General features: G+C 40.7%; 1 pseudogene; it reads right to left on the bottom strand.

Annotated features, from left to right (window-relative positions):
• Positions 1 to 8,195: 8,195 nt before the first annotated feature.
• On the bottom strand, positions 8,196 to 10,586 carry LOC135525850 (zinc finger protein 879-like; annotated as a pseudogene).
• Positions 10,587 to 12,286: the final 1,700 nt, after the last annotated feature.

The following is a 12,286-nucleotide window of genomic DNA, read 5'->3' as shown; positions in this document are numbered from 1 at the left end:
GTGGCGCAGCTCATCCAGGATGACACATCAATGCGAGCTGTGGCAAGAAGGTTTGCTGTGTCTGTCAGCGTAGTGTCCAGAGCATGGAGGCGCTACCAGAAGACAGGCAGGTACATCAGGAGACGTGGAGGAGACCTTAGGAGGGCAACAACCCAGCAGCAGGACCGCTACCTCCGCCTTTGTGCAAGGAGGAGCAGGAGGAGCGCTGCCAGAGCCCTGCAAAATGACCTCCAGCAGGCCACAAATTTGCATGTGTCTGCTCAAATGGTCAGAAACAGACTCCATGAGGGTGGTATGAGGGCCCGACGTCCACAGGTGGGGGTTGTGCTTACAGCCCAACACCGTGCAGGACGTTTGGCATTTGCCAGAGAACACCAAGATTTGCAAATTCGCCACTGGCGCCCTGTGCTCTTCACAGATGAAAGCAGGTTCACACTGAGCACGTGACAGACGTGACAGTCTGGAGACACCGTGGAGAACTATCTGCTGCCTGCAACATCCTCCAGCATGAACGGTTTTGCGGGGGGTCAGTCATGGTGTGGGGTGGCATTTCTTTGGGGGCCGCACAGCCCTCCATGTGCTCGCCAGAGGTAGCCTGACTGACCATTAGGTACCGAGATGAGATCCTCAGACCCCTTGTGAGACTATATGCTGGTGCGGTCTCATTACTATATTATCTAGGGATAGTTTAGAGTAACAGCTGTATCCTGAAGTGACCTTTAACCTCCCTGCTCCTCAATACTTCTTCCACTGGATCAAAGCTTCAGCCAAGTAGGATACATGATAGTGGCAACACATGGAGGTGGGTTGGATATAGTCATGGTCGGATACATGATAGTGGCAACACATGGAGGTGGGTTGGATATAGTCATGGTAGGATACATGATAGTGGCAACACATGGAGGTGGGTTGGATATAGTCATGGTCGGATACATGATAGTGGCAACACATGGAGGTGGGTTGGATATAGTCATGGTAGGATACATGATAGCGGCAACACATGGAGTAGGGTTGGATATAGTCATGGTAGGATATACAGTTGATGTTGGAAGTTTACATAGACCTTAGAAAAATACATTTAAACTTTCACAATTTCACAATTCCTGACATTTGATCCAAGTAAAAATTCCCTGTCTTAGGTCAGTTAGGATCACCACTTTATATTAAGAATGTGAAATGCCAGAATAATAGTAGAGAGAATAATTTATTTCAGCTTTATTTCTTATTTATTTCTTTCATCACATTCCCAGTGGGTCAGGAGTTTACATACACTCAATTAGTATTTGGTAGCATTGCCTTTAAATAGTTTATCTTGGTTCAAACGTTTCAGGGTAGCCTTCCACAAGATTCCCACAATAAGTTGGATATACTAACATGGAGTTGGGTTGGATATAGTCATGATAGGATACATGACAGTGACAACACATGGAGTAGTGTTGGATATAGTCATGGTAGGATACATGACAGTGACAACACATGGAGTAGTGTTGGATATAGTCATGGTAGGATACATGATAGTGTAAACACATGGAGTAGGGTTGGATATAGTCATGGTAGGATACATGATAGTGACAACACATGGAGTAGGGTTGGATATAGTCATGGTAGGATACATAATAGTGACAACACATAGAGCAGCTTTCTGTTGTAGGATCTTTTTATAACCACACATGGTTATGGGCTTAAAAGAAGACACCAGTAGCATGTCAGATATAGTTTAAATGTGTTCATATTTGAGTTTGCATCCCAATATGACACTTTAACTACATCACAGAAGACTGAAATGTAACAAAACGACTATTGTATTTAATGAACTGTACACTGAGATACTCAGTTGGTCAACATTCCCCTCCAGTGATTCCCCAACATCAGGTCAAGATGCGCCCCACAAATGGAGCAGATATCTTATACCAGTCCTTCTTTAAAGACATGTATCCATAACAAGGCTTAGGTGTTTTCTATCGTGTCCATTTTTTAAACATCTTTATTTTCCTGCAAATAACTTGTCAAAAAGCATTGTTATGACTGTTACGGTTTTCTTCTGGTGAAAGAGAGGAGGACCAAAACGCAGCGTGGTTATCTTTATACATCTTTAATGAAAGATGAAAAATATACAAAAACAAGAAACGTGAAAAACTGAAACAGCCCTATCTGGTGCAACAAACACAAAGACAGGAACAATCACCCAAGAAATACCCAAAGAATATGGCTGCCTAAATATGGTCCCCAATCAGAGACAACGATAAACACCTGCCTCTGATTGAGAACCACTCCAGGCAACCATAGACTTACCTAGAATACTATACTACACACAATCCCATCAATCTACAAAACCCCTAGACAAGACAAACACATAATCACCCATGTCACACCCAGGCCTGACCAAAATAGTAAAGAAAACACAAAATACTAAGGCCAGGGCGTGACAAAGACTAAATTCACAGTCTTTAGTGTAGACAATTATTTTCTCATGTTATTTTCATGAGTGTTTGAGATTAGGTCCCCGAATGGTCAAAAAGCTCTTCAAATAGAAGTACGTTTATAACACAAAATATCTTACAGGTCGACCCTCTCTGACTCTCTCATCATGTCACAAGCTGACAGGCTCCCAGAGGAAGGGCAATAAAAGGCCCCAGCTCACTCAACTGCCTCTCCTCTCCAACAGCCATCAACCCAGAACATCTAAAAGATCATCTGGGAATCCTTTCTTCCACATGAAGCTTTTTGAAAGTGAGTTCAATATTCAATGTTTGTTCAGTTCCTTCGTAAAGTATTCAGACACCTTTACTTTTGCCACATTTTATTATGATATCGCCTTCTTCTAAAATGTATTAAATTACATTTGTTCCTCATCAATCTACACACAATACCAAATAATAATTTAATTTACCACAAGTGGACTCCGATCAAGTTGTAGAAACATCTCAAGGATGATCAATGGAAACAGGACGCACCCTGAGCTCAATTTCGAGTCTCAAATCAAAGGGTCTGTATACTTACGTAAATAAAGTTTCTATTTTTGTTTTGTACATTTGCAAAAATGTCTAAAAGCCTTTTATCGCTTCGTCATTATGGGGTTATTGTGTGTAGATTGATGAGGAACTTGTTTAATTTAATTTTAATTATTTTAGAACAAGATGTAAAGTAACAAAATGTGGAAAAAGTCAAGGGGTCTGAATACTTTCCAAAGAAACTGTAAGTGATTGAGGACAGAGCATCATTGCTATATTCTAATTAAAATCATTGACCCATAAGGGAACACATGACCAAAGCAATGCGTGACCCATGCAGAATTAAAACAATATTAATCTTAATGAGAAATATAATCTAATAAACAATTGTTTGCATAACCAAAGACATGAAAACGGGTGGGAACATTGTATTTAGCTAGGATTTCATAAGGCCAGGAATGTCATTGAGAATAACAATAGACAATAGTTATTGTTGCTAGTTCAGGGATGAAGATAGTGCAGGTTCATGAATGTTAAAGATGTGTTCACAGTGTGGATGTTGACAGAGGGGGATTAGAACCCCAAAGTAATAGTGGTACAAAATATCCTAAAGGACATTAAACATTCTGGTTTAGGGGGTAATAACTTTATGGAAACCACTAATTACACTGTGTACAGACATAGAAAACCATCACATCAAGGAGGTGTAACAGTGATGAATGGCTATTCAATATACAACAGTAGTCTTCTCTAACAAGCAATACGTGGTAAATATGTTTACTGTAGTTCAGATAGAGCCCGATCAGCATACTGTAGTTCAGATAGAGCCCGATCAGCAGACTGTAGTTCAGATAGAGCCTGATCAGCAGACTGTAGTTCAGATAGAGCCTGATCAGCAGACTGTAGTTCAGATAGAGCCTGATCAGCAGACTGTAGTTCAGATAGAGCCTGATCAGCAGACTGTAGTTCAAATAGAGCCCGATCAGCATACTGTAGTTCAGATAGAGCCTGATCAGCAGACTGTAGTTCAGATAGAGCCTGATCAGCAGACTGTAGGTCAGATAGAGCCTGATCAGCAGACTGTAGTTCAGATAGAGCCTGATCAGCAGACTGTAGGTCAGATAGAGCCTGATCAGCAGACTGTAGTTCAGATAGAGCCTGATCAGCAGACTGTAGTTCAGATAGAGCCTGATCAGCAGACTGTAGTTCAGATAGAGCCTGATCAGCAGACTGTAGTTCAGATAGAGCCTGATCAGCAGACTGTAGTTCAGATAGAGCCTGATCAGCAGGGCGGGCAAGATACAGATGCAGGTAACAGTTTATTTTGACAAAACAGTATTGTTAATGTAAACAATATAGTTGTTTATTAGACATTCTAACATATAACAATTCAACCACCCCTGGGTTATGATGTATATAACATTCTAACAACAATTCAACCACCCCTGGGTTATGATGTATATAACATTCTAACAACAATGTGACCACTCTGACATTGTGGTATGTTATGTGACTCTGACATTGTGTTATGTGACTCTGACTCTGACATTGTATTATGTTATGTGACTCTGACATTGTATTATGTGACTCTGACTCTGACATTGTGTTATGTGACTCTGACATTGTATTATGGTATGTGACTCTGACTCTGACATTGTGTTATGTTATGTGACTCTGACATTGTGTTATGTTATGTGACTCTGACATTGTGTTATGTTATGTGACTCTGACATTGTGTTATGTTATGTGACTCTGACATTGTATTATGTTATGTGACTCTGACATTGTGTTATGTTATGTGACTCTGACATTGTGTTGTGTTATGTGACTCTGACATTGTGTTGTGTTATGTGACTCTGACATTGTGTTATGTGACTCTGACATTGTGTTATGTTATGTGACTCTGACTCTGACATTGTATTATGTTACGTGACTCTGACATTGTGTTATGTTATGTGACTCTGACATTGTATTATGTTATGTGACTCTGATATTGTATTATGTTATGTGACTCTGACATTGTGTTATGTTATGTGACTCTGACATTGTATTATGTTATGTGACTCTGACATTGTGTTATGTTATGTGACTCTGACATTGTGTTATGTTATGTGACTCTGACATTGTATTATGTTATGTGACTCTGACATTGTGTTATGTTATGTGACTCTGACATTGTGTTATGTTATGTGACTCTGACATTGTGTTGTGTTATGTGACTCTGACATTGTGTTGTGTTATGTGACTCTGACATTGTGTTATGTGACTCTGACATTGTGTTATGTTATGTGACTCTGACTCTGACATTGTGTTATGTTATGTGACTCTGACATTGTATTATGTTACGTGACTCTGACATTGTGTTATGTTATGTGACTCTGACATTGTATTGTGTTATGTGACTCTGACATTGTATTATGTTATGTGACTCTGACTCTGACATTGTGTTATGTTATGTGACTCTGACTCTGACATTGTATTGTGTTATGTGACTCTGACATTGTGTTATGTTATGTGACTCTGACATTGTATTATGTTATGTGACTCTGACATTGTGTTATGTTATGTGACTCTGACATTGTGTTATGTTATGTGACTCTGACATTGTATTATGTTATGTGACTCTGACATTGTGTTATGTTATGTGACTCTGACATTGTGTTATGTTATGTGACTCTGACATTGTGTTGTGTTATGTGACTCTGACATTGTGTTGTGTTATGTGACTCTGACATTGTGTTATGTGACTCTGACATTGTGTTATGTTATGTGACTCTGACTCTGACATTGTGTTATGTTATGTGACTCTGACATTGTATTATGTTACGTGACTCTGACATTGTGTTATGTTATGTGACTCTGACATTGTATTGTGTTATGTGACTCTGACATTGTATTATGTTATGTGACTCTGACTCTGACATTGTGTTATGTTATGTGACTCTGACTCTGACATTGTATTGTGTTATGTGACAGTAGCATAAGTTTGCATTACCTGTCAAACGTTGGACACACCTGCTCATTCAAGGGTTTTTATTTTTTTACTATTTTCTACATTATAGCATAATAGATGAAGACATCAAAACTATGAAATAGCAGTGAAGTCCTATTACCAGTCAGATAGGAAGTAGCAGTGAAGTCCTACTACCAGTCAGATAGGAAGTAGCAGTGAAGTCCTACTACCAGTCAGATAGGAAGTAGCAGTGAAGTCCTACTACCAGTCAGATAGGAAGTAGCAGTGAAGTCCTATTACCAGTCAGACAGGAAGTAGCAGTGAAGTCCTATTACCAGTCAGATAGGAAGTAGCAGTGAAGTCCTATTACCAGTCAGACAGGAAGTAGCAGTGAAGTCCTATTACCAGTCAGACAGGAAGTAGCAGTGAAGTCCTACTACCAGTCAGATAGGAAGTAGCAGTGAAGTCCTACTACCAGTCAGATAGGAAGTAGCAGTGAAGTCCTATTACCAGTCAGACAGGAAGTAGCAGTGAAGTCATATTACCAGTCAGATAGGAAGTAGCAGTGAAGTCCTACTACCAGTCAGATAGGAAGTAGCAGTGAAGTCCTATTACCAGTCAGATAGGAAGTAGCAGTGAAGTCCTATTAGCAGTCAGATAGGAAGTAGCAGTGAAGCGCTATTACCAGTCAGATAGGAAGTAGCAGTGAAGTCCTATTAGCAGTCAGATAGGAAGTAGCAGTGAAGTCCTATTACCAGTCAGATAGGAAGTAGCAGTGAAGTCCTATTACCAGTCAGATAGGAAGTAGCAGTGAAGTCCTACTACCAGTCAGATAGAAAGTAGCAGTGAAGTCCTACTACCAGTCAGATAGGAAGTAGCAGTGAAGTCCTATTAGCAGTCAGATAGGAAGTAGCAGTGAAGTCCTACTACCAGTCAGATAGGAAGTAGCAGTGAAGTCCTATTACCAGTCAGATAGGAAGTAGCAGTGAAGTCCTATTACCAGTCAGATAGGAAGTAGCAGTGAAGTCCTATTACCAGTCAGATAGGAAGTAGCAGTGAAGTCCTATTACCAGTCAGATAGGAAGTAGCAGGGAAGTCCTATTACCAGTCAGATAGGAAGTAGCAGTGAAGTCCTATTACCAGTCAGATAGGAAGTAGCAGTGAAGTCCTATTACCAGTCAGATAGGAAGTAGCAGTGAAGTCCTATTAGCAGTCAGATAGGAAGTAGCAGTGAAGTCCTACTACCAGTCAGATAGGAAGTAGCAGTGAAGTCCTATTACCAGTCAGATAGGAAGTAGCAGTGAAGTCCTACTACCAGTCAGATAGGAAGTAGCAGTGTCAACACTGCCAAGTGGCTGAGATGTCCTCCACTGAGTCCACAGTCCTCTCCACCATAAACACCATCTGTTGTCTGCACACCTCTGACCACAGATCAAATCAAATGAAATTCAATGTTATTGGTCTCATACACACATTTCTCTGATGTTATGCAGGTGTAGCGAAACAGTGCAGTAATATCTAACAAAACAACACATAAAAATCCCCACAATTTCTTTTAAGAAATGGATGAAGAAATATTGAGAAATAGTAGACCGAGCAATGTCAGAGTCCGGAATATAAATCTACAGTTTGTTTACAATGTATATGATGGTGTGTATAGACATTATGGACTGTATTTTAATAGGAAAGGTGTGAACAGCAGTAGTTATATAGGATGAGCCTTGACTAGAATACAGGGTGGAATAATGGGTGGTAGACAGCTAGTAACAGTGACTAAAGTTCAGGGCAGGGTACTGGGCAGAGGCCGGCTAGAGGGGACTATTTAAGTCTGATGACCTGGAGATAGACCACATATTAACCACACAATAAGTATTGTGGTGGCAGCATCATGTTATGGGTATGCTTGTCACTGGCAGGGACTGGGGAGTTTGTCAGGATCAAAATAAATATGAAAGGAGCAAAGCCCAGGTAAAAAGTTAGAGGGAAATCCACCTCAAGTCTTCTGAAAACCTGTTTCCATCACATCTGTCTTGAGTTTTTGTATACGGTATGACTTGACTCAAATAAAAACTTTGGATGGAAACGTGGTTAATCCGGTAAACAGTGGTTGTAGTGCACTGCTGCCACCACCAGGCCTGGACTCCATTTGGACTTTGGTGATAGCTAGCTGAGCGGACAAAGACGTAGCAGCTAGCTAACTGGCTAGCAATCAACCTATTGTGTGTATTGAACATTCATATTGGACTTGCATTTGTAAGGCTTCTCACCTGTGTGCAGTTTCATGTGTTCTTTCAGCTTTCCTGAATGGTTAAATCTCTTTCCACAGTGGGAGCAGTGGTAGGGCTTCTCCCGGTGTGTATTCGCTCATGAGCTTTCAGGTTTCCTAACTGGGTAAAACGCTTTCCACACTGGGAGCAGCAGTAAGGCTTCTCTCCTGTGTGTATTCGCTCATGAACTTTCAGGCATCGTAAATGGGTAAAATGCTTTGCGCACTGGGAGCAGTGGTAAGGCTTCTCCCCTGTGTGGATTCTCTCATGACTTTTAAGTGACTGTAATGAGTAATATATCTTCCCACAGTCTAAGCATTTGTAAGGTTTCTCACCTGTGTGTACTCGCTCATGAGCTTTCAGGTTTCCTAACTGAGTAAAACTCTTTCCACACTGGGAGCAGCGGTAAGGCTTCTCCCCTGTGTGTATTCGCTCATGAGCTTTCAGGCTTCCTAAATGGGTAAAACGCTTTGCACACTGGGTGCAATGGTATGGCTTCTCCCCGTGTGTATTCGCTCGTGACCTTTAAGGGTTCGTAACAATTTGAAACTCTTTCCACACTGGGAGCAATGGTGTGGCTTCGCTCCTGTGTGTGTCCGCTATGTCTTTTCAGGCTTTCTAACTTGGTAAAACTCTTTCCAATCTGGGAGCGGAGGTGTCGTCTTGCTGGTCTGGACATCTCTGGTTCCTCCAAGTTTGGTTTTCCTCCTGCCAAAGACAGTGTTCATTATTGTGTGGAAGTCCAAAACGTTTTTTTTTTTTACTACATGAATATTGAAAACAAATGTTTGTTTATTTTTAAATAGTTGAACATAATATACTTTAAGGGTATATTAGTTCCAGGATCTCTGCTAGTGTTAAAGTTATGGGCCATTTTATACAGAGAAATGAGCAAAGTAGGACATGTAATTTACGGTTACCTAACATAACCCCGGTTCTATGATATTATAAGCCTCGTTAGGTGCGGAGTCTAGGGGCATCCAGTCAAACAGCGTCAATCGAGCAACGGCCAATAGCAGACCACGCCACTTCCATATAAGGGACATAGCCACTCCCGTCTTCCATGTGTGAAAGGTAACCTGGTGAATATCATAGAATCTATTTTAAATTATATTTCAATGACTCGTTAGTCTTTCACTTTCGGGATAGAGTCAACTACCATAGAGCTCATATACTCTCCGATGTCAAGTCAAGACAGGATCATCGCTCAGAGGTCCCCACTCTACTCACCGTATGTGTAGTGACGTCCAGTCAGTAGAACCTCATGAAGGTTCATCACCACAACATGCATCATTACAGATCTCTTGAACAGAGATGCCTTTAAACAATGTATATGTTGTAGCCATACCTCTGGTGGATTGAGCCATCAAGCCCTCCGGAGTTGTCAGATCCTTGCTACTATAGAACCTCATGAAGGTATTTTTTATTTGTATTTATTTAGTGTGATGAGAAGTAGAGGATCACTAGTTTGAGTCCAGTATGGGAACAGGAACAATGGAGGAAACTAAACTGTTAGCAGCACACTGGCGTCAGTCACACATGACATCAATAAAGTTAGTAATTTCAAAATTAAGACATGTTCTGTTAAGGTCTATATGTTGGAGTCGCCCCCCCCCCCCCCCAATAATGCTTTTCATTCAATCAAATTTCATAGCTTTTAGAAAAGGCTTACAGAACTTGTTTTAAAATGCATATACCTTGATGAAGACAGCTGTCAAAATGTTGGATATTACATTTTTGCATCTGAGCTCCTAAGATGTGCGGCTCTCCATTATTTTCAAGTTTTCTACTCAGCACCTCGCCTAAATAGGTTCGCGTTTCTTTTTATTCTATATGAAAATATATATTTGCCATTTTTAACAAGCTCTGTAGATCAGATGTTAATGAAGCAATACAGACCACATTGAAGTGTCTGGAGTTTAGTTCTAGAGTATTGTAAAGATAGGGGGTTGACTGGGACAGGCAATGTAACGGCTATGTTTTTAGGTAAACATGAACCTTACATTGGATCATCTTGAAACTTTCATAGAGGTTTTATATGGTCTATTGGTTTCTCTCTAAAGCTACCTTTCATCAAGGTTTTATATGATCTATTGGTTTCTCTCTAAAGCTACCTTTCATCAAGGTTTTATATGGTCTATTGGTATCTCTCTTTTCATTGGCAGAATCCTTTTTCAGTGTTACGATATTCATAACATCCATATCCACCAGTCTATCTTCCTGTCAACTAACAGTACTCTGCTGGTTGTCCTGGTAACAGATACCAGTGGGCAGATCTATTTCATTTGTTCAAACTAAACAAAACTTACTTTGATGAGCTAAATCTGATCCTTTCTTCTCTTCTCCTCCTCTCACAGTTCCACTCAGCCCCGTTGTTTTCCTGCAGTCCACCAGCAGCACAGACAACCTCTTCATACCCAGCAGTAAGGTGCCACCGGGAGAGGTACGACACGGGGACTCCAGGAGGGAGGAAGGGCAAGCGTTGTCCTGGTAACCATAAAGAGGGGACACAGGCACATATCATTATGGATGCTGATGTAACGGTTGTCATGAAGTGCTTTACAGAAACCCAGACCCCGATAGAGCAAGCTATATGCTAGACCAGACTAAGCTGTATGCTAGACCAGACCAAGCTGTATGCTAGACCAGACCAAGCTGTATGCTAGACCAGACTAAGCTGTATGCTAGACCAGACCAAGCTGTACCATCTGGTGTTCTGATCTGGAGAGACTCTTCTCTGCCTCGTCAGCATCAGGATGTTGTTGAGGCTCCGCAGAGGATCCACCATAGTCATGTCTCTCTCCTGTGTGAATGAGAACATCAAACAGATGGTAAACATATGATCTACTATTACAATCACAGAGTCTTACCAGAAGCATGAATATGTCTAAAAGGGCCTAAAAATGGCCACTTTCATCATGATTTTGTAAAATATTGTTTGTGATTTAAATGTAAAAGGGTCGTTCCACAAAATGGGTGGCTTTTGCATCCCTTCGATATTTTAAGTAGAAATTATGCACCAATATTGCATTTTTAAAAGACTTTTGTATTAGATGGGGAACTTTAATGTAGACCACATGGAGAATTCAATACATCTCATTTAAAAGTCCCCAAAATATATGTACCAACTGCAGATTGAACATTTAACAATGTAACGAAACTTATTAAAGTGTAGAACTTCAGTAGAATGCCCCTTAAAAACCCCACATTAGTTCAACAACAGTTTGTGCCCTTGTTTAAGACAGTACTCACTGGTGTTAATCTGATATTCTGTATCCTCCTCTTTCACTCCCAAAACGTCTTCCTCCTTCACCTTTATTGAGATAGCATCCTCATCCTCTCTAAAAGGTTCTCTCTCTTCTTTCACTATAACAGCCTCCTCTTCTTTCACTATAACAGCCTCCTCTTCTTTCACTATAACAGCCTCCTCTTCTTTCACTATAACAGCCTCCTCTTCTTTCACTATAACAGCCTCCTCTTCCACGACAATGTTCAGTCCCAGAGCTTCTTTCTCCGTCCAGCAGACCTCTTCTTTAGCAGGGGAGGAGTACTTTAGTGAGCTCATGGTCGGGGATGTTAGCTAGTTAGTTAGCATTAGCGACTAGCCTAGTTCTAGGCTCAGTATAAATCTTAAACAAGTTTGCGAATTGAACAAGCAAATTAGGTTAAAGGTCATCAGATGATAAGTCAACAGAAATGCGTTTAAAACACAGGTTAGCTAATGTTCACAAACACGGTGTAAAGCGTCAATCTATTCTTTTCATGTTGGCGATCAAGCTACCGAGGTGGCTGAAAAAGAAGCCGTGTTGTTGTTCCTGAAGAAGCGTCCCGTCCAGTCCATTATACGTCACGCAAGAAGCATCACCTGAAAGACGCAGATCGCCATCTGCTGGCTGGAGTGGGTAACGCAGTTTGGAAACAATAGTTACGGCACTTATTGTATAGGAAAGAACGTCATAATAATTTTCTCTTACGTCTTTCAAATAATAATGTCCTGTACACAGACGTAGAAGCTTAATATGAATATGTGGATGATGAATAAACACATCTATGAATAGGTAGTGTTTTAATACACATTTGCTCTGTTTATTTTCACATTCGTTTTCATCTAGATG

This window comes from Oncorhynchus masou, chromosome 5 (genome assembly GCF_036934945.1).
Source record: "Oncorhynchus masou masou isolate Uvic2021 chromosome 5, UVic_Omas_1.1, whole genome shotgun sequence".
NCBI lineage: Eukaryota > Metazoa > Chordata > Actinopteri > Salmoniformes > Salmonidae > Oncorhynchus > Oncorhynchus masou.
Note: the sequence above shows the minus strand (reverse complement) of the source record. Positions and strands in the feature narration are given on the sequence as shown.